Source organism: Calypte anna, chromosome 4 (genome assembly GCF_003957555.1).
Source record: "Calypte anna isolate BGI_N300 chromosome 4, bCalAnn1_v1.p, whole genome shotgun sequence".
Classification (NCBI taxonomy): Eukaryota; Metazoa; Chordata; class Aves; order Apodiformes; family Trochilidae; genus Calypte; species Calypte anna.
In genome coordinates, this window is record NC_044247.1 from 4,754,900 (window position 1) to 4,781,005 (window position 26,106).

The 26,106-nt window shown below is 44.3% G+C and overlaps 1 protein-coding gene across 5 annotated transcripts in view; it reads right to left on the reverse strand.

Moving 5' to 3' along the window:
- Positions 1–9,444, reverse strand: part of KLHL13 (kelch like family member 13) — a 69,020-nt gene extending 59,576 nt beyond the window's left edge. For 4 of the 5 annotated variants that reach the window (XM_030448947.1, XM_030448945.1, XM_030448942.1 and 1 more), the window contains exon 1: positions 9,286–9,380. The gene's annotated coding sequence lies outside the window, so the exon portion shown is untranslated. Of the gene's footprint in view, positions 1–9,285 lie in introns of all 5 variants that reach the window. The other variant, XM_030448946.1, reaches the window with a different exon arrangement.
- Between the last annotated feature and the right edge of the window lie 16,662 nt (positions 9,445–26,106).

Consider the following 26,106-nt stretch of genomic DNA (forward strand, 5'->3'; position numbering starts at 1 on the left):
AAAATTCACCTCATAATTCCCTCCCAGTAGGAAGCTATCTGGGCTGGGCTTGTCAAGACAGCACCAGTCACAAGAGAACTGAAATGGCACAAAGTTACAGCCAAAAGTTTCACAGACATTTTGAAGTCACCCACCTGGCCAGAAAGAACAACTAGAGAGCAGAATTTGGGGACACCCTGCCTTTCTTTTTAATGCTGAAAAAACAGCATGTCCAGTTGAAAAGGAAAGAAAAGCAGCCAGATACCCCAAAACACAAAGAGCAATTGCACAGTACCTGCCATTTGCAACGACAGTCATTTTTTTTATATACATTCTAACATAAAGCAGGAAATGCTGGTAACAATGCTGCCAGCTTTCACTTCCTCTGCCTTTCCCCTCACTAGCAAAGAAAAAAAAATTAAAAAACCTGAAACACAATGCTTGGCAAAACTTATTCTCACATTCTGTTAGCACCAACAAGTGATGGTCACTTCTATAATTCAATCAATCAACAATATTTTTTCAATTACCCTTGCCAAGCTGAAGTTATTGATCCAGTTAAAACAATAAAAGAATAATAACAAGAAAATCACATAGGAAACCTCAAGTTAACCAGTAGGTAACAGAGAAGAAGCACTATGGAACATTCAAACTTCTTGACCAAAACAAAGGAGTTACCTGAAGATCAGAGAGGCTATTGCTGATTTATTTCATGAAGCTTTCTTCCTTTTGATACTTCTCCTTAATCCATCAAATTATTTTGCTTTTCATAAATGCAAAGCTATGCATGGAAGCCATCAGAAAGGCCCATGTTCCAGAATTAAAATATTAGTGTGTCAGGAATGACACATACACTTCATTAGGAAGCCTCTTACACAGGTTGTTTTGGTAAAGAAAGCCAGAAATCCAGGAAGTTAGAATGCAGTTTCTGAGAGCAAGAAGCCTTCTAGAAACTGGAAGCAAGATCCAGGCTTCTCATCATCCTTTATCAGAGCACTCTGCATAACCTGCATCTCTGCAAAGCTGTGTCAGGCTGCTCCAGTGACACACACAAGCATTACAGTGGAGAGCCTTATGAAAGGCCCTCAGTAACACAAATCTTAAACAATGTCAGACTTGTTAGATACATCTGGGATGGCACTGGAACAATAAAGTCAATACAAAGATAGTGTTTTTCCTCCAACCCACTCATTTTTTCCTCCTCCCATCTCTTTATTTGCCATTATTTATTCTTGACTCTATGTTTGGTACTGTAAAGCATTGTCGTGCAACCTCTTCTCCTACATATTCACATTTTGCAGCCAAACTCCCTCCTACCATTAATTTTACTAATGAATTAGTAATGGGAGCTAGTTATAAACACAGCATGGACTTCTCTGTAGGCACGTGGGGGAGACAGGACACTGTTGCACAGCAACCCCATACCACATCCTACAGTGTCTGCATGCCTGCTGCACTGACAGAAGAATTCTACAGCCACTGCCCTCCCTGACTCCCCATAAACCATGTCTAAATTTAACTACTACTTCTTTCACTCCACACCAGCATAGCATTACAGCCTAAGCAGGAAAACCATTCATTCCCTAAAGGACAATGAGCTGGGGTTCTCTTATTCTACCTGTGATCTCAGGTTTATTTGCAGGGAAAAAGCCAAATGTCTGCCTGTTGAGAAGTCACTTAGCTTGAGAACCTCTGCCCTGGGCTTGATCTCCTCCTCTAGATACAGCTGTGCAGGGGAAGAGCTCCCCAGCTGCTTGTCCCTGCTCTCTGCCAGAGGGCTACCAGCTGAGCTGCTCTTAAGTACTTTTTAGCCTATTTACTCAGGATCAACCAATACAAAGAGCAATTATTTAGGCTGGTTAAACCACTCCAGCTTACATTGGTTGGCATTCTGCAGAAAATCTTGTAACTGCTTAAGCTGCCAGAGGTAAGGTTAAGACCACCCTTACTGAAGTATTTTCTCCTTCTACAAACCAGGAATGATGGTCAAGAGAAAACCAGACATAAAAGGCCTGCTGTCGTTCCAAAAGAAAAGAGAGCTGTTGGCACACTTGGTATCATCTAGAAAATTGATTTTAAGAGGAGGGCAAGTATTACTTACATCTGCTCAGCCTTTTTCAGGGAAGTTGTTTCAACTAGCTCTGAGAGAAGACTTAACTCAGTGTCTCAAGTGGGGACAGCCACATGAGCACCAAGAGTAACATGGTATAAAGCCTCTGACCTTGAAGGAAGGCAAGAAGGGCTGGTAAAATCCATCAAGTTGCCTGAAGGATACAAATTATGAAAGCAAAAAATGCCATCCCAACAGGCTAAAGTTAGACTACATGCTTACTAAGATGTGGCTCATATTAACCATTTTTTATTCTGTTGTACCCACCCCACTCACAGCACCACACAAACCCCAGAAAAATAGCAGGTGGAAGAAAGACTACAGTGGCATAAGAAGATTTGGGAATAGAAACTGCCATTTTATGCATGTGAAGCACTATCACACCAGGGTCTTGGTCCATCAGTGTGGCTCTTAAATGCAATCAGGTAGACAGATCAGAAAGAGCAGTGAGAAAAATAATTAACTAACTGTAGTAGGAAAAGAAAACCTATATTCAAAACCTATACAAAAACTCTGTATTCTTGCTAAAATGATATACTAGGGGAGTTGTGCTATGGCCCATCTAGAGCCTCAGAGCAAACTCCTCCACATATTTAACCTTACATTAAGATAAGCTGCTGAACCATTCCTGAAAAAAAAAGATTAGCCTACTTGCAAAGATACAGGCCAGGCTCCCTCATGGCAAGTCAAAGCACCAACATCACCAAAATAACTGGTGGAGTTGATAACACTTCCACCAACTCCAAGATATTACAATCATCTCAATACTGTTCTCCTTTAAATAACAAAACTCCCTGCCCAGATGCTAAGAACAAAATTTTCAGACTCAGGGGGAAAATATAACACCAAGTCTTCCATGGATTACAAAACTCCCCACACCAGCCCTTCAACTATTAAAGATGTCAGCGTTTTGTATTGTCCCAGTCTAATGAGGAACAAGTAAAGTGGATGCTTATGCTTTTACCATTACAGCTCCATAAAAAAATGGGAGCAGTCACAATAGACTGTTCTTATTTGCACAGCCACTGAGGGAGCAATGTGAGGCAACTTCAGCAATCTAGTAAATTCAGATTCAATACTGCTGAATAATCTAGATTTATAGTTTGATTCTATTACAGCTCAAATGTTTAATTCATAATTTCCAGATTGAATGTACAAGCTTGCCAAGTCTTTAGTTTATATAAAATATCTCATAGGGCACATACCCTGATGAAAATACTTTCATTCCACCGTATAAAAACATGCTTAAACAGTAAACACAGAAGACAAGCTTACATTTCTAGATTTAAAAACATCATTGCTAAATTACAAATTCAACATTAAACAGGAAAAAAATGTTTGCATTTTGTTCCTGTTAAAGTTTCCAACATAAATAAGGAATGAAATATAGTTGTTAGCAAGTGTCAGCAAGACAACCACATAAGTATTTTCTAACTTCTAGCTGCTACTCAGTAGCAGTGAGCAGAAAGATGATTAGGGAGGGGAGAGGAGAGGAATAAACTATTAAATACAAGTCTTCTGCAACAGGCACTGTGGTTGGGTAATCAGCTTCTAAAAAAAGTATGTATATATATACAGAACACGTGCCAACATCTGTAGGATTCTGGTGCCACTCATGGCTTTCTTTAAATAACGGATGAGCTACTCACTTCCTGTTCTATTCAAAATCTGTGGGCAGCCATAAACTTGCCCAGAACCATGCCTGTTTCGTAACACCAAAGACACCTGGGAGTCAGGCACAGAGAAGCCAAAAGTTGATGAGGCAGAACAGCAACCCATTCCTCTCTCTCATCTTCCCTCAAGAGCCAGGTAACATCAGTGAACAGGCCGAAGTTTTGATTCCTCCAGAGTTGAGAAAAAAAAACCCTTTCCCTCTACTTTACTGTAGTACAGAATTTATGCCTTCATGTAAAGATTTTACAGAATTTATGTGGATCATTCTGCTACTACACAGATGAAAAACTAGCCTGAGAAAAGCAGTCCCAGGAACAGCTCTTAAGGGATCTGGTAACATGACCAGTTTGAAGTGGAAACACTGTTCTGGTCCTGCTACACAGAGTTTGATGCTCCATCCTCAGCATCTGCTGGGAGAAGCAGTGCTGCTTTCCTTCCACTCACCTCCAGCCACATCATTTCTGCTTCTACCTTTGAGAGCAATAACAAGGTGTAGCCACAGGGTGAGTTAGCAAAAATTATAAAAACGTTACTGAGTAGATTACTTTCCCACGAGATAAGCATGAAAGAAATCACCCTGCAATCACACAAGTGTTAACTCTGCCAAGGGAGCTGCAGCAGGAGGTCAGGGCAGGACCACACAGAGATGCATCACGAGGTACCTGCAGCACCAAACTGCCTCCAAAGTCTCTAGATTTTGCCCTCCAAGAGCAAATCTTCTGGTTAACTTTCTCTCCTTATTATATTTATGAAGAATTTTAAAATTTAAGACATGTCTCACATTTATTTCTTGCAGAATTATTCAATTATGAAGTAAATATACTACAACAATATATAATAGAAACAGCATTTCAACTTTAGAGAGGTTTTGTGCCAGTACAGTAAAAACCTGCTGGATAGGTCAGATCATCATCTCAATATACTGTAGGACAGTTCCCATTAGCATTATCAGATAAATTCAGTTATTCTAAAAAAAACAAACTTCTTATGATGCTAAATGAAATGCACATAAAACATATTCAACTCGAAACTAGAATGGACCACTTACATGGAGATCCCAAAAAAATAACCAGAAAAAAGGAACTGCATTTAAATTCATGTGTTTACCCTTGGTTTCTTTGACCTACAGGATTCTCTCCAATATTTAATCATTATCACTCCTACACCTCAAAAATTCTGATTTTTTTCATGACACACAACCTCACCCTCCTCATAACCACAGTTTGCACTTGATCAGATGGAAGTGTAATCAAGCTCATTTACAATCTACCACAGTTTTTATTTGTCATGTTGCTAAACCCTGGCCTGCAATTTCCAAATGATACAGCCTAATAAAACTTGCCCTCTCCATTTATTTTTCTCACCAAGAATCAAGGAACAAAGCTCTTCCCTCACTTTCCTGCAAAGGTGGAAATTTACACTTATAATGGGAGTTACACATTGGGATCCTGAACACTGTGGTGTCATTTGCTGTTAAATCCTCAGAGCTAGGACAGACACTCAAAACATCACATCTCTGGTTTGAACCATGAGACCTGTGCAACACATCCCCACATACTTTGCATCAACTGGTTTCCTTCCAGCAAGGTGGAGCAGCTTAGACAGGACCTCCATCCTAAAGCAGATTATAACTCCCACCTTCAGGCAAGCACAGACTTCTGAGAGGCAGGACAAACCAGAACACGTGCCAGGAGGCAGGAGACACCAAAAGAAGGTGGGGGAATAGTTCTGCTGCTTTGACTAATAACAACCAGTTCCACTTCCAAGCAGTTTTGCCCTGTCAATAGCCTTCCATGTGCACCACTGTCAGGACACCCCTCCAGAGCAGGTCCCTTGGAAAGAAAGAGCAGAAGGTATCAGTGCATAGCTCAAGCAGGCATGGGGCTCCCAATAAGGTTGAAAAAAAAAAAAAGCTTTAACTTTTTCCCCAAATTCAAGCAACTACAAGTCAGAAAAGCTCTTGAGAACTCTTCTGAAAGCAAAACTTGTGTTCACAATCTATTTTCATTTCTATTTCACCTGTACTTAAGCTTGCCTATTTTAGATATTTCATATGAAAGAAATCAAGCAGAATAGCTTTAAAAAGGGAGAGTGTGTTGGCAAATCTCTCAGATTTCCCAACTATAGAACACACCACCAAGCAGCTGCATCAATCATGAAGAAAGAAAAACAAAAGCCCCAAGAAATCATATGACCAATGTCATTAGTACTTGCAGCAAAGCACTGCTTCCACAAAAGGAAACAAAATTAAGTATTTCCCACAGTAATTTTAAAGCAAAAACATTGACAACACAAATCAGGAGCTGATGCATTCTTCAAAAAAATTATTGCACTCATTTCAGTCAAAAGCAGCTTTTCAAGAGAGGCATGGAAGACATCAAATTCAATGCAGAGCACTGAATATGCAAAATCTTTTCAATTTTCTTACTGCCAGTCTTCTGAAATACACATGCCAATTAAAGGAGTCAGACTTTTTTTTTTTTCCCAGCTTGCAGGCTCCTCCTGTGTTCAAACCGATCTGTTCCTACCTCATAATCCAAAAGACACCTTCAAGAAACCCACATCTGAAAAACTCCTGTTACCAACAGTCACACATTGTGATTCCCATCTCAAGGCACTTAGAGCTTAGTTCCCCTTTCCCTTCAGATACAGGCTATCCACATGATTTGGCAGAGGCCATTTCACTATGTAAAACCCTTAAAGACAAACTTTCATGAGGCTTTCAAAGACACTTTTTTAGCAATAGCAAATACACTAAAAAAGTTTTTCCTGTACCAGTTTTTTTAATTTATCCATAAGCTCTAATATCCCAATTTTAAAACACCTGTTGCATCATAAATAGTTAAAAAGACAACCATAAAAATGTTTCCATCCAGTATTCTGACAATGCAATACAGCTGTGAGAATTAAAAAAAGCTGAAAGCAAAGAGCCTTGAAAGGAAAACAGGGTTTAGGTTACCCCATCAATTTAGGCTTTTACCTCACACTGACACCCATACACTCTGTGACAGATCAAGGCATCTATCCCTGTGAACCTGGCCTGAGGCCACCAAAGTCAAATTTCATAAGGTATTAAGAGTCATTAGAAAAAGTTCTGTACTACTGATACAGTGACACATCCAAAGACCACATATTATCTCTCTGAGCCTTCTAACTCTTACAATAAATGCTTCATAATTATTCGGTTTTTGCCACAGTGCATTTTCTCTGAAAGTTTTGCCAGAACAGATATAACTACTAAAAGAATAAGGAAAACAAAACCCAAGTACTAAGCATTGCAGCTACTTCAGCAACACAACAAACATGAAAAAGCAGAGCATTTTTGCCAGCTTTGTTTGCGGAGTTTGTAGAGGTGATACAGTAGCATTACCAGAAACACCCCTAGCAGAATACACTGCAAATTAATTAATTTGGAGTCTCTACCAACATGTTTCTCTGTAGTGCTAACTAATTACCCCTTTAATAGCTGGACCGCACTAAGAACATAAAGCCCTTGAGGTCACATCATTAGAACTTTTTAATTCAGACAGCAGAGGTCATGCTTTTAGATCCAGATATCCTGGGCTTGATTGCCAGTGTCAAAGAACCCTACACAAGTATCACATTTCAGTAAGATACACTCAGCACTACATACTACGCTTTTTTTTTTTTTTTTTATGCAACTCTAACCTTTTTCAGAGCTTGTGGCAAAAAAAAAGGGAAAAAAAAGAAAAACACATTTGAGGTTACTGGAACTCAAGGGGGGGAAAGCAAGGCTTTACTTTGTATGCTCAGTCCCAAAGTGCTTCTAGCCACTTCAAATGCCAGCACAAGAACCTTTTCTGCAGCATCTACACTTTATTTCCACTCTGAGACCCCTCAGGATTTATTGAAGGACCCTGCACTAATTTAATCTGCCTCTACAGTGACAGGAGCTGAATATACTCCCTCTCTCTGCTTCACACCACTCAGCCCTGTTTCCAATGAGCCAAATACTCGCAGGCTGCTTGAGATGATCCCAGAGCTTGTCATCTCCCCACAGACATGCTGTCCTATCATTTGTGGGATCAGATTGCAAACTGGACCATGGAGCCTGCACAGTCCTTTTCCCCTAGCTAAATTTGGTGATCTGCTTCATGTCTGGCATCACCAAAAGCTGTGGCAGTGACACCACAAGTCTCAGAATCCACCATTACTGGTACAGATTAGGTACAGCTGAACTATGGCCTCAAATGACTTTCAGTTTAGTGAATCTTTTGCAGAAGAAACTCTCTAAAATTTAAAAAAAAAAAACCAAAATAAAAACCACCAGAACTGGCTGGGACAAAGTCACTTTAATTCATTTTTCATTTTGAAAATCACAGAATCACAGAGATAACAAGAAGAGCATTCAGGATAGCATTTAATCCTAGTTACTACCCAAATACCCAAAGATTTAGTTTTTTTTACTACCAACATTCTGCAGCACATTCTAGTACTAAATGGGATTGCAGAACAGGCTTTACCATGAAATCAGAGAAGTGGGGAGAGTGCCCTGAAGGTTCTTCATTAACATTATCTCTACCTCCAGCTCACTGGAGAAAGAATAAGGAAGATTCCTCTGTGGCATTCTATTCAAATGCATGAGCCATATTTAAATGGGCAAGGGAGATATTTCTGATGCAGAATTCACAGGGGTCCAAGTCATCATCAGTTTCATTAACACTCAGAACATTCAAGCTAAGGAGCCCTTTGCCATACAAAACTGAAACAGAGGTGCACCTTGCATCTCCTGAGCTACACAAAAGACTCAAACCAAGACTCCAAGGGCTCTCAGGTTTGCAGCACACATTTCATATAGAAAAAAAAAGGTCCTGAACAGTGCCTATTAAAAACAGAGCTTTGGAAAAGGCGAGTTGAAGACACTTTTTCAGAGGCACGAAGCACACCAGACCGGCCCCGAAGCAGACGGCCACCTGTGACCCCCAGCCGGGTCGGTGCCGGGTCGGTCCCGCTTTGGTCCCTGTCATTCCCACCCCGGACTCCTGCCCTGCCTGCCCCTTCCAGCCTCTTCCTCCTCCTCCCCAGACACCGCACAACCCTCGGGGCACGGCTGAGTTTTGTTCCCCTCCTTGCACACCCGGCACTCTTCTTCCTCCCCCTCGCAGGGTACTCCCGACTGCCAAGGGGGCATTTTCCTCTCTCCTCGCCCACAAACCGGCTCAGCCCCACCGCAAAGCCCCTCCCCTTCAAGAGGTCACCGCCCCCCCTCAAGTGCCACCGGGGCACCCCCGTCCCCTCCGGCACGCCGGGAGCCCCCGCTTCAACCCGCGCTCTCTCCCCCGGCCCTCACAGCGGCACCCCCGGTAGAAAGGGAGCCCGCTCCCCGCCGTCCCGGCCCCGCACTCCTCACAGAAATCGGCCCCGCTCTCTCCCCAGCCGGCCCGTTCCGGCCCGGCCCGCCACCCCCGGCCGCACAGGCCCCGCAGGACACAGAGAGCCCCGGCCCCTAAGGGACTTCGAGCGGAGGAGGATTGCACAGCGTTCCCGCTCTCCCCTCTCACCTGCGGGCCGTGGCTGTCCGCCCGGCACCGGTGCCCCCGGGCCCGGCTCCGGAGCGCTCGCCGAGTCCCGAGCGCAGCCCCGCAGCGCAGCGCTGCCCCGCACCGCTCCTCTCCGCTCCCCTCCCCACGCCCGCCCGCCGCCTCCTGACCCCGCCCCACGGCCCCGCGCGTCACCGCTCCGCCAACATGGCGGCCCGCGTGGGGCTCCGCGCCTGCGCAAGGGGCCGGGCTAGGGGGACAGAGGGGGACGGGACGGGGACGGAGACAGACACAGACACAACGGGATAAAGCTCTCCCCCCAGAGCAGAGGGGACAGGGACTGTTCTTGGTGACACAGAAATCAAGTGGCAGATGTACACAAAAACCCCCGTCTTCTCCTCTTCTCCAGGGGGTGGTGTGGGACCAGCGTCATTACCAAGTGAAAGGTGAAGCCCAAATTGCTTCCCTGACTGAAATAATTGGTGCTGGAAAGCTCAGAATTGCTTCACTGGCTCCTGTAAAGCTGCAGGATCGACCGCTGAGGTTTGCTCGTAGTTTTCTTTGCTCCTCCGTGGGAACGCTTCGGTCACTGTTGTTCCTCTGCTGGTCTGCCCGTAGTGTTTCCTGCAAACACACCTTTAATTAATGAACCCTCAACATTCAGCAAATTTTTTTACTGTAGGTAATCTTAGGGCAAATAAGGCCTTAGTTAAACCAAGTCAACCTTAATGAAGTTATAGGAATCCCAGCAATGCAGCTCAGGGCAGGACTTCATGCAAAACGAGTTAGGAAACCAGAGGCTGCCTTCCAGCCGAGACTGCAGCCACCTCCTCATGGAAGCTCCGTGCTTCAGCTTGGAAAATGTCCTTGGCTTGAAAGATGCCAGCCAACTTAAATCCTAAAGGAAAGCTTAAACAAACGTAGAGACCATACAACACCATCTGAGAGTTAGTTTATCGAAGCTGAAGCATCATCTATCTCAGAACGGAAGAGATCTGGTTAAGTAATTGGTTAAGTAACCCTCTATGCTATGGGCAGTTTCAATTCACTTCTGTTCTCAGCAACTGAGAACAAATTCATTTCCTGAGAACCAACTCATCACTACACACAGGCTTACAAGAAATTCAGTCTTTCATTTGCAGAGGAAAGCAATTTTTTGTGTGTTTTTCCTACTTCTGTCTTTGACAACTGTCTCTTGCGTGAACAAGCACCAGCCTTGACTTTACAAAACTTTTGGGGGAACTCATCCCTGCTGAGAAGTGACAGGGACATAGTGACACACTGGACATTTCACTAATGTTCCTAAATAGAGTAAATCTTGGAGTGACCTCACTCACAATGTTTTACAAAAAATAGGCTGTAATAGGCTCTTCACCTTTTTGCTTGTTTATTTACATTAGAAAGACAGTGGGAATTGCCATTTAAATAGACTTGGGCTATAAAACATCTCTCTACATACAATGCTCTGGCAGCTCTTTTAACTCCTAAGGCAAAGTTATGTCTCTACTGCACATTTAACATGGGCTCTTGCCCAAGTTCCAAACCAATCCCACACTTCTAACCACACAGAAACTTTCTGACCCTCTTTGATTGCTTACATGGCAGAAGGTGTTTTTTTACAGCTCGGGTTCCATCTCATTTCACAGTTGAATAGACCCACTTTTTTTGCTAAGGACTTGGCAAACAAACCAAGTACTAATAGTGTTCAATGTTCTTACGGTTCCACCTTGAAAACCAAGCAAGATTTCCCAGGATTTACCTGGGGGCTCTCAGCACCAGAACCCACAGACTTATTCAGAAATTTTACAACTTGATTTTATCTAAGAGGAAAAGTTAACACATACCCAGAGACCCCTGAGCTAGAAACACAATTCACTCTGAACACCTGCCATAAATTACAATAGAATCTATTACTAAACAAATGCAGAACCTGGGTAGAAGAGGAACTAAGCTCTATTAAGCTTCAATTGCTTGTGACAATGTAGAGCCACTATTTACAGTTCTGCAGATAATCACTGAACCTGAGCGTGAGAGGAGTTGCAGTGGCAGCAGCCATACACAGGTATGGATATTTCTGCAGCTGCTTTGATCTGCATTGCCTGAACTGTTCAACTCACAAACCCTTTCCCAAGCTCAGTATGGCAGAGATGGATGTATCTGCTCCCAGCTCTTGAAGCAAGCTTGTATGCTGCATGAGTTCTTTTTATTTACTCTTAACTTTTGCACACTGCAGTTTAGAGAAGTTACTTTCAGGTTATATGTTCTCTGTACTGAAAATAGTCTGTATCAGAGAGATCTGCATATTCATGCCACAATAACAGCCTCAAAAAAATAAAATTATTCTGAGGCGAGGTGCATTTTTGGTGAAGCTGTAGACACTGAAAATATTTTGTGGTAAGAGGAATTAATTAAATATGTGTTTTTGAAGCCCTTGACTTTCCCTCATATGCAGATGTAGAGAGCTTGATTCCAGTGACACAGAATGCATTTCCAAAATTATCTGGCTACTCTGGTCCCTGCTAATGCACAACAAACCCTATGGAGCTGGTTTTTCCAAGTAATTTTATTAACCTGGAGTAAAAAGCAAAATCTGCTGAGTGCAGGCAGCCTATTCATGACTGTTCCTGCCGGCTGGCATCTCATCCTACAGAGCAAGATGCTCAGCAGCTGATCATCCAGCATCCAAGAGAGAGAAAAGGATTTGAGCAGCAATAAATTGTATTTGCTGAGGCTGGTGAAACCTCATAAAAATCCTTTCAGAGCAGAGTGTATCTATGTCCAATTCTTGCTGGTTTTCCACTGTGTGAATTGGAAATTTGCCCGAGGAGATTACAAAAATAAAAATCCATGGAGGGAGGTCCATTGTCCTAGCAGTGCTCTACCATGTTGTCCTGAGCACCACTCAGAAGCCACCAGCCACTTTCCAGGAGAACCAGCAAGGAAAGGCTCTCTATTTCCCAGATATCTTCTGCAAGGAAAGACAGCCTTGCAGTCTCTCTCCTTGCCAGAGCTGCAAGCACCAGACACCCTTGGTGCCCACAATCAAAAAATGAAAATGCCAGTTTCCAGCCTCACACTTCAGGTCACAGATACAGATGTCATCTTCTTCATCATCCCAAACAAAGGATCAGAGGCAGGTGAAGCTCACTGAGCCACAGTCATGTCCATCCAGACAACTGCAGGAAGCTCTCAAAAGAAAACTACAGGAAAAGTATATAAAAGCTTGAAGAAAAATGTATAGAATCATAGAATTGGCTGGGTTGGAAGGGACCTCAGAGATCATCAAGTCCAACCCTTGATCCACTCCCCCCATGGTTCCCAGCCCATAGCACTGAGTGCCACATCCAGTCTCTTTTTAAATATCTCCAGACACGGAGAATCCACTACTTCCCTGGGCAGCCCATTCCAATGTCTGATCACCCTCTCCATAAAGAAATTCTTTCTAATATCCAACCTAAAACTCCCCTGGCACAACTTGAGACCCTGCCCTCTTGTCTTGCTGAGAGTTGCCTGGGAAAAGAGACCAACCCCCACCTGGCTACAACTGGGGGGGGGCCCTTTCCTCTCCTGGCCAGAGTTTGGCCATGCAGTGCCTCGGTATTTGAAATGTTTCTCCTTGCAGAGTCAGTACCTTACAGTTACATTACAAACCTAGTAGATAGCAGAGCTTTCCCCTGCACTTGGAAGAGGAAATAACTGCCTGGTATGTGCTGGCACACATTAGCATTTTAAATCACAATTATAATACAGATATATCTTGCTTGCACAGGCCTTTATTTTCAGCCTTTTTCCACTATCCCTAATCATTTCCACAAATGTGAAAATGAGTGTCAGACACCAATATAAAGACTATTTTTTTGCTGATACCCCTTTTTAACATCTTATCTCTCTTTTCCCTCTATACAGTCTTCCACCATGGAAATCATAATTATTGGGGCAGCAGAGAAATACAGGCTATTTTGAGAGCCTGCCCTTCTCTACCAGGCAAAAAAGCAGCAGAACAGGGAAGAAACCAACATAAGCATCAGTGCTATTCTCAGAGAAATATTTCTAGTGTAAGTGGAGCATCTCACTGGAGAGACACATTCAAACTATTAAAATATGTAAGAAAGGGGAATTATTTTGGCCACTGAGCATTAAAATTCATCATGTGTAGGGAAGAAAGAGCAGAAAACATTAATGGCACAATTGATCCAAACCTTCAGAGCTGGGGGAGATAAATGAGATGTGAAAGGAGTGGAAGGAGTGATGAGGAAATCAGAGAAGACTGCAGGGAGTACAGTCTGTAACAAACATGCAGGCAGAAAGGAGGCCATCCAGTCCAAGTGGATGTTTAACTGCCCCAGGAATTTGGAGTGGTTGCAAAATTTAACACAGAAACTACAAAGACAGTACCTGACCTAAATACTCCACTTACATCTACAATAACTATAGTTTGAGAACATGAAGGAGTAAGATAAAAGTAAACTGACAATTTAAACCTAATTTTTAAACCCATACATTATAAGATTCCTGACTAAGTCATTCTTTTTAAGAATTAGCCATAGATCTTACCTGTTGTATCACACCAGCTGTGTATAAATGGATGAAACCAGACAGTTTGTCACTCCCTGTCATTGCCAAAGGTCCAATATCCAGGGTGTAAGTTATCATAGTGGACACACAAAATGTTTTATCCACTTTGCCTTGCAAATTGTTGTATGATTGCAACATTTACATTGGTAACAAGGACTTCCTCATCTCCAGCTGACTAAGTTGTTTTGGAAGACTTCCTTGGGCACATAAGCACTGACAAATAACAAGCTTTAACAACTGTAGTCTGCCGGTCCTAGCCCCAAGTGTTCCCTCACCTCAAAGGAGTTCACCAAAGAAAATAAACAGCAATGGAAGTTGTCATTTCTCCCAAAGTCATATTGGAGTTTATCAGGTTTTTCATAGAATCATAGAATTTTCAGGGTTGGAAGGGACTTTTAAGATCATCTAAGTTCCAGTCCCCCTTGGCAGGGACACCTCCCACTAAATCAGGTTGCTCAGAGCCCCATCCAGCCTGGCCTTAAAAACTTCCAGGGATGGGGCTTCCACCACCTCTCTGGACAACCTCTTCCAGTGTCTCACCCCTATCATGGTGAAGAACTTCTTCCTAACATCCAATCTAAATCTACACTCCTCTAGTTTGTATCCATTGCCCCATATCCTATCACTCCCTGACATCCTAAAAAGTCCCTCCCCAGCTTTCTTGTATATAATTCCAGCCTTCAGATACTGGAAGGCTGCAATAAGGTCTCCTTGGAGCCTCCTCCTCTGCAGACTGAACAACCCAATCCTCTCAGTCTGTCTTCATAGGAGAGGTGCTACACTGGACTCTCCTGGCAGGAGAGCCACTTTCTACCTCTCCTAACATCACCAAAGTGGTGCAAGCAACAGTATACTCCTGTTCTCCAGACTGTAAGCTGTTAGTGGGCTTTCTCCAGCAATCAATAGTTATTCTATCCAAGCAATCTATCTTTAGATTCACTCTCAATCAAGGATAATAATGAATATAAAATAAATTATTGATTGTTGTCCAGAAATACATTAGCAAATCTGTCTCCAAGCAAGAATAGCTCAATAACTCTAAGTGGCACAAATTTAGTCAGTGATGTGGAAGTACTCCATCCATCAGCTAGGCTCACCCAGTAGTAAAGCATCTTAATATCCTCTGAGCTACTCTAAACCTGGTCAAGGGAACACTGTGGGACTATTCTGTGGATATTTCCAAAAACAATGCTTCAAAAAGAAGTTTCAAGATGCCACATAGTAAAATTAGAATCATAGAATAGAATCATAGAATTGGCTGGGTTGGAAGGGACCTCAGAGATCATCGAGTCCAACCCTTGAACCACCATTGTGGTTGCTAGACCATGGCACTGAGTGCCACGTCCAGTCTCTTTGGATGTAGTGCCTCTTCATGATATTCCTCAAAGCAAGGGGGCACATGTCAAACTCGTGTTGTCCTGCCCTGAGGCAGATTTGGGCACATCTCCTAAGGCTAAACAGCACTGCAGGAGCAACAGTGAGGAGTAGATTTGCTAAGTTCTATCTTCAAAGATAAACAAATCCTTATTAAATGTGTTTGAGATACCACTGAGATATTGCAGTGTGCACAGTCCAGCAGAACCCAATGAAGCCAGCTATCTCATTAGAGCTGTACCCTTATCTTTCTGTCCAGAACAAGGCTATTGACTGTGGAGTGCAAACAAAGGAGCTATTCAGTCCAATACTTTAGTAATAGGACAACAATTCAGCTACTTGCATACTGAATTAGTAAGACCAAGGTCTGTAAGACCACAGAGGAGAGGAGAGTCTTAGACACTCTTGCTGCAACTGAATAAATGACAGAAGGAAGGTAGAATTCACAAACAAAAATCCAACACAACACACAGCAGAAGAGAAACATCCTGAGGGGATGCAAGGGTCACAGCCCAGCTCCTGAACAGATTGGTTGCTCTGCAAAATCTGCTGGGGCATCTGTTCTGAGCACACAGATTCAGTCTCTTCATGAATTTTCTAACATGGGCTTCATTTAGGGGAGCATTCTTGGCCACAAACAACAGCAAGCAGGCAGTAACAGCACAGTTTCACTACTAGTAGTTGATCCCCTATACAGTGCATTGCCATGTAGAAGCTGACTGAGCAAAAAGCTCCTGGGTATATGAGCTCCCTATCCCTTGACAGGTCAATTTGTGTATGAAAAAGAGAGGGCAAAGCAAAGAAGATCAGTGCTGATAGAACTCTTGATCATCACCAACTCTCCTCACTATGCCCCAGTGCCTGTAAAAGCCTGCTTGCTTTGTTGCCAGAAAAGGGAAGTATTATTTTAATTTGAAAATTCAATTCTCTGTGATTTAGCAGAAGTTCTCAGCTGCATGCAATGAGCCACAATGAGTTAGTATAAAGTGGGGGCTGTAAATTACAGGTCATCAGCATCAGCAGGGAAATTATAGGTACTCAGCAGCACAATAAATACTGGAGGTGGACCTGGCCAATTGCTTTCAAAACCTCTTATTTACTTCTCACCATAACTGCAGGGCTGTGATGCCTGTAAACATCACTCCTGAATAATGGATCATACTGAAAGTCTGTCCAGAGAGTACAGAGGAAAACATATACACAAACACTGACATCCAGTACTGAAAGTATAATAAATTGAAAATAGTTTCCATTAAACTATAAAGCAAGCATTTTAAAAATATCCTTGAAAGATTCCTGGACATAGCTGCAAGCACTTGATGCTCTGCTTCCTTCCATTAAATCCAGAGGTGCAGAAGGGAGCTCTTATTGTCTTTTCTCCAGCGTTTTGCTGTCTGGGCTCCATGAGAGTGTTTTTTATGTTATGATTAGAGCCTGCACAGCTGGGAATTCTGGGGGTTTATAAGGCAGATATTTCATGTTCCTTCAGACATCCAGGATATCTGCTCGCTACCAGTCCCTTCAGTGCCAGTGAGGGATCCTTAAGCTCTAATAGAGGTGGCTGTGCAGAGAGGGAAAAAGAAAATTGTTTTTATACTTCATATCAGGAGCAGAGGTTGGAGTGTGCTCAGGCCATGGGCTGTGCTTTGCAGGCGGACTTGTGTATCCATCCTTACGGATACAGCTGATGGTTCTTTCCTGGCAGCCAGTTTTCATGGCCAAGCATGATCCCTTGATGTCACAGGGGCCTTCTCAGGGACACTCAGCACCCTGTCAAGCCTGGTTGTATCCATTTAACATGGTAGATCTACTTCCCCACCTGGGCACACTTGTTGCAGAGGAGCTCTTGCTGTTCCTTCCCATTTGTTTGCCCTGGGCACAGCAGCCACTGTCAGTTTTCCTCAAGTGGGCACATGTGGACCCAGCATGACCCTGGGCTTTTCAGGAGAAGAAGAGACATTGAGGTACTTCCATTGATTTATGGTTTTTTCCATCAACAGACTTACCATTAAAAACACACATTTCTGACAAAAACTTTTACTGGTCCCCTGACATGATCAAGGAAGCCTGAAGAGAGAAATAGCTGCTCCTGTCTCCCTGCATCATAGTTCTGCTTCATAGTTGCCTGTGGTGCTGCTGATGCTCAGAAAGGCAAGCAGGTGTCCTGGATGCTGTCTGGTTTTATGCAGCTCCTGAGGGATGGTGAGGAATCACACTTCAGTACACTGCATCAGAATTATATTTGAATTGTAGCCTGCAGCTAAGTGGAAAGACATTAAAATCAGACTTCAGTCTTTTAGTATAGTTGGTGTTCCACTTTGCCCCTAAAATAATTGATCACCCCTCTCTACACAATTGTCTCTTTCTTCACCCATGGCTCTATGAACCCTGGCCAGCAGCCTAGTCCAACTTCCCAGGGAGGTCACAAAGATGTGGACCAGATCCCAGTGGCACAAGCTCAAATCCCTGCCTGATGCTGACAGAACTGGACAGCACATATTTTCTATGTAAACTATATTTTAATGAGGGCTGCTGTAAGGACTAGTTTTTACAGAGAGTCCTTGGGTATAGAGGCATTGTGACAGCATAACCTGAAGCTAGAAGAAAGACACCACCCTGAGGAGGTTGTGTAAATGAGCAGCAGCCTCTAGGTGGGAAGTTTTAGGCACTTCAGCTCACTGATCTTGCTTCAGAAGAGAAGGGGTTTTTTCTAGCTAAAGAAGATGGAAATTGAGGTCTGGCCAGCAACATGGGGAAATGTGTAGTCCATCCTGCTGAGAAGTGTCAGCAGAAAAGCTTTTTCAGGGAGCCAAAACCTTCCACTCCCTTCTCAGTGATGCAAATGGGAGGCAGCTGGCACCTCCAAGGTAGCTGGGGGTGGGTGGACCACGGGCAGACCCATGTGCACACTGTGGTTGCAGAAATCAAACAAAAAAATTCTAAAAAGCATAATACAGACCACTTCAAAAATATGAGTCACTGTGAACTTTGTAGCTCCCCAAATCAATTGCTCTTTGAAATGTGATTTGGTGGCAGCTGCAAATTTATTAGATTTTAATATACATTGGCTCACTTAGCTCATCCTGCCTGGGTTTTGTAGCACCATTCTATCCTGGAGCTGCAAAGTACAAAGTAGGTGCCAAAACCAGGAAGATACTGGCTAAACTCATCTCTTGCCTGGAGATTTGGGCATGCAGCACCCCAGAGACAGGAGCAGTCAGGATGCCTGATCCTCAGAGCACAAAAGGTACAGATGCTGCCAGGGCTCTCAGCACTCAGGCTCTACACACCACGAGGCAGCTCAGCAGTGGGGACCAAGGTGGTCAGCAGAGGTCCTGGCCCCTCCTGAACCACACTTTAATATAATCTACTTCCTCTACAACAACTCCATCTGCTGTGCTTTTTTCTGGCCATGACTTATTTCTCAGCACAAGTGCTATTTTTCTCAGTGATTCTATGAGCATCATGAACATGGAAAATGTGCAGAGGAGGGTTGTAAAAGTTGCTGGCTGGAGCTCAACAGGAGAGGGGAAAAAAAGCAGAAACACAGAAACATGGAGCATCTATGAGGACACATCCTTGTAGGAGCAGAGACCCGATAAATATTTGAATATAATGATCTCTGAAATCAAAATGTTAAAAATAGTCTTTAGCTTTTGTTTTTCAAAAGAATATCCTGTTGCCAGTAGAGATTTCTCTACTGTTTGGGATAAGAGGTTAACATCACCATTCTCAGCTGATGTGGACCTGCTGCTCACCAGGACCAATGGGAGACATTTGATTTCTGCAGCAGCTGCTTCCCACAAAGCATAACTTCAGTTTCTATGTCATGGAAATCCTTGGTCTGTCCCCATCCCTGCAAGCCACAGTGGGAGGACAGGGACTTTATCCTCAAGTTTAGCCCCTTGCTGAGGCAGGAGAAGAGAAGGAGGAAGAGTTGTGGCAGCTCTGCTCACTTCAGAGGCAGCACCTGGAAGTAACTGTCACATTTTCCCCATGGAAAAGGTTGACATTTTTTCCCAAAGCTTTGAAACCATTTCCAGAGTGGGAGTGTACCCCTCTGGCCAGCCCTTGTTTATGTTGCTTGCCCACATTGCAGTCTTTGGTGCCACATCATGGTGCAACGTGGCTACTCCTGTTGCATCCCACAGAATGCATCCCTGCTGCTCCACGGGGACTGACCCCTTTTTTTCTCTGACAGTTTAATTGCCCAGAATTACCAGTTAACCCTGGGAAACCTCTTCTACAGTTGTATTTGAAGACTCTGGCTTCTATTTCAGGTCTAAAGTGTGGATTGTATGTGCAAAAGTTGCTGTTTCCAGCTCTACCAATGTCACAAATCAAACTGTGTCTTCACAAAGCTTATTCCATGGCCATTCTCAAACCACTGCAGCTCCACAAGTGCCACCAATAGGCATTTTCTAGCCAATTTCTGGGTTTCCTATTTTTTGGGGGGAGGTGGGGGTGTCTTTCTTTAAAGAAAGTTGTAATAGGGTACTTCCTTAGTATGTCCCATTTTGTGATTGGAAAAAGAACCATTTTCTCAGATTAGCTCCAGGGGTCCTCTCCAGCAACCTTCACAAAGATATTCCATAATTCATTTCGTATGTTTTATGAGTCATTTAATGTGCTTGGATGAGATGAACAAGCAAGAGTCCACATGCCAATTCCTTGAAGTGCCTGTGATGTAGAATAGAAATATGACTTGTATTAAAAGAAAAAAACAATATTCCTAAGAAATGAAAGGCCACTGAGAAGCCTTGCATCACAGTAGTGCCAGATGGCTAATGGCTGGCTCTTCTCCACAAGGTGATGAGGAAGGATTTAAGCCCTTCTGCCACTTCCAGACAGGGGCACTGGAGTAGAAATTGCTGCCCCTCCTGGGGCAGTGTCTGCAGGCTGGCCTGAGCTCACTGCTCCACCTCTTGGGTGCTCAGGGTGTCATTCCAAGTCGCAGACATGGTTCTGGCTGACCCTGTCTCCATGGAGGGACACCAGCACAAAGCACCCCCGAGGTGAGGGTGGGAATGCTGTGAAAGGAACCCCAGGGAAGCTGAGAAAGCCCGAGATCCTCATCAGAAGCCTTGAGATAAAAGAGGCAGAATATTATCAGTCTTTAATAAAGGTAGAGCAGAATTTAACTGTAGCAATGAATATGGAAGGCAACAATGTACAAAACAAAAATTCAAAGGCAATGGTCACTCTGGGGCAAACAGGGGCATTTGTGTTTGTCATCCCAAAGTTTTGCTTATTATTTCTAGGTGGTTTTGCTTGCTTAATGCTCTGTAGTTATTGTCTCTGTTGTAGAAGAGACAAAGCTACTGCCACAGCAATTTATACCTCATAATAACACTCCTCAGGATACAAGGAAAGGTATGAAACCAGTAGTGTAAAAGTAGGATAAAGACACAGCCCTCAGGGCTGTTCTATCCAAAAGCTGTCACTAACGTTATCACCTTGCTTCTGTTTTCTCTGCTGGATTGCTTCTCTGCAGTCCCACAGCTAGATGCTCTTGAATTCTTTTTATTTAAGCAAAGGGAGTCCATGCCTTTGGTTTGATCAGTCCACATTCAGCACTTGACATGCTGACACCTCTGAGAGACGAGTGGCAATAAGCCTTATTATAAGAATCTCCAAATGCTGGGAAAAATCAGTAGTAGCTATTGCCAGTACTGCTATGGTGACAGACACCCCAGCTCTGCCTTAAATCACAGGTCCAGGCCCCTGGGTTGGTGTGAAGCCACTGACTGAGGAGAGATTCCCAAAGAAGCAAAGGCAAAACACGCTGGCTGAAATCCAGCCACATCTGGCAGATACTCACTGTGCCTTTTTCAGTGCTTCCTCTAGCTTGAAAAGCACAGGCTGTGTTTTCAGGAGTTTGTTGAGATACTGATTTGCTGCCCCAGGGATGTTTTTTCCTAAATGATTCCTTAAGGAGAAACTGGCTGTCAAAAATAACTACTAAGTGATTCTTTAGAAATCAGATGTGGATGAGATTCCCTTAAATCTCTCCTGCCAAAATATATGTATATTTATAGCATATATGTAGTTCCCTGTGCCAGCTTGTATTCAGATGATTTTCTAGTTGTTTCCCCTGCTATTAAACCCATCTGCTAAAGTTTCACAAACATAACATCAGAGGTCCCACTTCTTCAAAAAAATTTCTGTGCTTAAAAGTGACTTATATAACCAGATGTGCCAGAGTCTGTTACAGGCATCCACTGCTATTTTTATCCTTCCCTGTATTTTTTTTTTCAGTGATTAAAGCTTTTATTATGTAACCCAGCTCTTTGAAATGGTTGCTCAAGTTAGACACTGCATCCATCCCACACCAATCTCTGGCTGATTGCAGGGAGATTCTGCCCTGAAAGCTCTGTGGAGATTGGGCTGTGCTCTGAGTGCAGCTTCAATACCACCTTCTCTCGGTTTTGTTTTGAGAGGTGTCTTCTCTGGGTAGGGATGAGCTACCTGGGGTGTCCTTCCAGGTTTTCTTGGGGCTGAAGGAAGCAAGTTCAGGCCAGGAGATCTACATGGATGTTCCCAACCCACTCTTGCTTCATGCCTGCCTGCCAGTTGTAGGCCCAGCATCACTCACAGGTCAAGCAGCTCTGCAGCTACCAGCTGGGAAAGTGAACCCAAGTCTTTACATTCCTCTTTTTCCTACATTGTTTTCTTTCAGAACACAGACACAGCAGAAAAATGTAAATTTAAAAAACCCATCTATTGTGTAAACGTAAAAACACATTTTAAAAAATAAAATGCTGTTTGTATTTCGAACCCCAGTGCTTGTGACCAGGAAGCAAGGAGTGGAGCTGTTCCTGTGAATGTCCCTGTGCACTGGTACATTTCCACAAGGAGCCTGCCTGGGGCTGTCATGCCACTCCTGAACCCACATGCATCTCTGTGGTTTCTCCCATCAGCTCAGATCTGCTGCCTCAGCAACCGGCTGCAGGGGGGGTTGCACTGGATCTAGATAACAAATATGCTGTGTTCAACACACCTCTGACTAGAAATGCAGTCAGCATAATCAAGATACCCATCTGCTTCAGGAAAAGGCTTCTGATGAGTTAAGTTACACCCTTGCTACATCATATATCTAATTATAATTCTGCTACCCACCCTGGGAAGTAGCATAGAGGCGAATCACAACCTAACTGGCAAAATGTGTGGGAAATTGTCTTTTATCAGCACCAGTGCTACCCCTGGGAATGGGAGGGTTCAGGCATCAGTATGCAAGGTCCTTCTTGTGGCAATGCTGCCTGCTGCTCTTGGCTGCTGGGTGTCTTGGGGCTTAGGGAAAGCAGCTTGATCCTGGTCTCCAAGTCTGATGGACTGGACACCAAAGACCCCAAAATGGTTGTGGTCTAAGGCCAGGTCTGCTCCTCACTGTGGACAGGACGCAAAGGAGTAAGGGCTGGTGATGGTATCTGAGAGACTCTCTGGAGCCTTCTCCAGAGAGGACGAGACATCTGGAGATGTCTGTGGGGGTCAAACTAGGAGGAAAGCTCCACACCCCAGGGCTGATGTGCTCCTGGCAGACAGTGTCAGCCCCTGGAGGGCAGGTTGCTTCACCCTGAGCGTTGCTGGAGCATCTGTAATCCCCACAGCAATACCTGGAGCAAGCTGTTGCTCTGTAGATAAAGATGAGCCACTCCTCTCCAGAGCAGCCAAGTTATCAGGCAGACAAGATTACTGCTTTTCAATAATGTTGATTTGTTTCTTGGCCTCAGAAGGTGCCACTGACAGAGTACAAAAAGAACCTACATGCATGTGAGAGGATGGTGCAACTTTGCTCTGAGAATATCCTGGGAATCCACTGCACCTGCACATTGCCAGCAGGACTCAGCTCAGGACTTTCTAGTCGAACTTTCTTAGAAGATAATGGAGTAATTATTAAGTGTTTTCCACGGGGATATTTTGATTGTACTGAAACACTTATTTTCCACCAAGAAATGAAACTGCCTCTGCAGACTGTGAGCAGGATGTGACACACTGAGCAAACACCCAGCTAGATCTATGGAACAAGGTAGTTTCTGCCAGACAAAACATTTTCCCCATATTTTTAAATCCATAGTCAGTCATCATATATGGGTCAGTATATATATATAAATACAGTATACAGACACCCAACAGCGGGTGACAAGTTCCATCCCAACACGCTCACAGCCAGATCAGTGTGAGAAAGTTATTCTTTGTTTCAATATTTTAAAAGTCTCCCCTAGGTTGAACAAACACCTGATTTCAGTTGTGAATTAGAGAAACCTGTAACAGTCCTAAAAAAAAGGAAGAAGACTGATTTAAAAGAAGACTTTTAAATCCATAGTCATATATATTACATATATATACTGACCCCCTGATTTTTTTTTCCCTACCATCCAGTTAATTTATTGCCCGTGCTCTGGGGAATCCCCAGCAAACGATTACACAAGAGCAATGTACGGGCTGCCCTCCTCCAGCTCCCTCCTTCGGCAGCCGTTCTCACATACAACTCCCGGCAATGTCCGGGGCGCAGCGGGGCCCCAGCACCACCCCTGAGGATGCTCCCGGAGCCGCCCGACCCCATCCCCAGTCCCCGCTCCCTCCCCGACCCTCACACGCTCCCCCACCGCTGAGTGTTCGCTTTCTGTCTCCAGCCTTCTCAGCTCTGAGTTTTTGTGGGTTTCGCCCTGTTGTGATGAGGGTGCCACCGGCTCCCGGTGCTGGCTCTGACCCAATCGGGCCTGCCTGGCACCGCTGCCTCCTGCTCCCTGGCGCTGATGAAAAATGCCCACGTTTGCTGACTGCGTGGCCACGCTCCAGAGCCCTCCCGTTTGCTCATAGGGGCCGGGCTATGCTCCTCCTCACACGGCCGTGGACGTGGCACTGGTGATGAGGACAATTGTGCCTTAACCACAGTGCGCTGGCCCTTGGCCGCTTCTGCTGCGCTAACGCTGAGCACTCGACTTTTTCCCGCAGCACTTTTGCCTGTGGCTGCCTCTCCCCCCTCTGCTCTGTCCTCGGGGACGCTCCTGACACCTCCAGGCCACCTGCAGCAGCTGCTGGCAGTGCCAGTGCCAATGCCAGTGCCAGTGCCAGTGCCAGTGCCAGTGCCAGTCCCTATCAGGAGCAGGTGCTCTGCATGCGGTGGCCTTTTGCTCTTCCTAATGAAAACACAGTGAGCACAAAGCAGATGGGCTGGCAGGGATTTGGACCACGGCAAACTGCTGCTTATTTATCTAAAACATTTATTAGAAAGAGGCTCTTAAAAAAAAAAAAAAAAAATTTATAAAAACTCATTAGTCTTCTGTTTTTCTAGGTAAAGAATCAACCTTTCTTAAGGCTTTTTCTTAAAAATTCTGTATTTTTATTTGGCTTAATTTCTTTCCACAAAAAATGTTTGTTTGTTTTCTGATCAGCTCCAGCTCAAGGGAATTACCTCCAGGAGGAGGGACACTGCTGCAGAGGAAACCTGGGAGAAGTAAGACGTTCTGTAACATAGACCTATTCAAATGTTACCTATACTAATAGATACTCTACGAAAAAATTACTGTATAAATTTAGTAGCATGCTGCAGATGTGAGTACTATATATCTGCTTATAATAGACTCTTCCTTGTTATTTATTGTCACTTTCAGGATTACCTGAGGAAGGAAATGGGAAAATGTACTCCCTGGAATGTCACAAAGGTGTCTGAGATGCTGAGGATGAAATGAAATGGAGGCCAGCTGAGAACAGCACCTTCTAGCCAAACCCCTCAGGGTGGCTTTGACCTGTATGGAGAGTGAGGCAGCTATTGAAAAACTTGGCATTCCTCATCTGAAAGTTTAAAACCAAATCAGCACTGCAGGAAACATTTCTGCTGCATCCTTCCATAACCACTAATCCCTGCTCAGCCACAAGCTCAGACAGAGGATCCGTTTGCGATGCTGAATCATAGAATCATAGAATTGGCTGGGTTGGAAGGGACCTCAGAGATCATCGAGTCCAACCCATGAACCACTGTTGCGGTTGCTAGACCATGGCACTGAGTGCCACATCCAGTCTCTTTTTAATATCTTCAGGGACAGAGAATCCACTACTTCCCTGGGCAGCCCATTCCAATGTCTGATCACCCTCTACATAAAGAAATTCATTCTAATATCCAACCTAAACCTCCCCTGGCACAACTTGAGACCCTGCCCTCTTGTCCTGCTGAGAGTTGCCTGGAAAAAGAGCCCAACCCCCCCCTGGCTCCAACCTCCTTTCAGGGAGTTGTAGAGAGCGATGAGGTCTCCTCTGAGCCGCCTTTTCTCCAGGCTGAACACCCCCAGCTCCCTCAGCCTCTCCTCATAGGGTCTGTGCTCGAGTCCCTTCACCAGCCTGGTTGCCTCCTTTGGACCCGCTCCAGGACCTCTATATCCTTCCTAAACTGAGGGGCCCAGAACTGGACACAGTAAAGATGCTGATGTGTCACAGTTGCCTCAGACCAGCGGTGACGAATTCACCATTCTGTCCCCAAAAGCCATCAGTACGCATCCCTCACACCTCTGCTGAAGGTCACTGCTGTCCTCTACAGTGGGATGTGCCAAAAGAGGAGTCAAGCACACTGCCTTCCTGCTGAAGAGGGCATTTCCTTTACATACTAAATATGGGAGTATATAAATAACACTCTTGTTCTTCCCATGGTCAGCTGAGGCACAGGGAAGTCTGGAGGAGGCTTGTCCTTAGCTCCTGGATGCTTCCCTTCCACAGCTGGCAGGGCTCAAACTGGGCTGGCCTTTAACATCCCATTTGTTTCCACCCAATTCATACCCGTGGGCATGCCTTACCTCTGGGCTGGATCCATGCAGAGGACTCAATGCACAGTCACCATCGGATATTTCTGTGGGATTTCTTTCCATATACCCAGTGAACGTTTGTCAAAGCTCAGTCCCT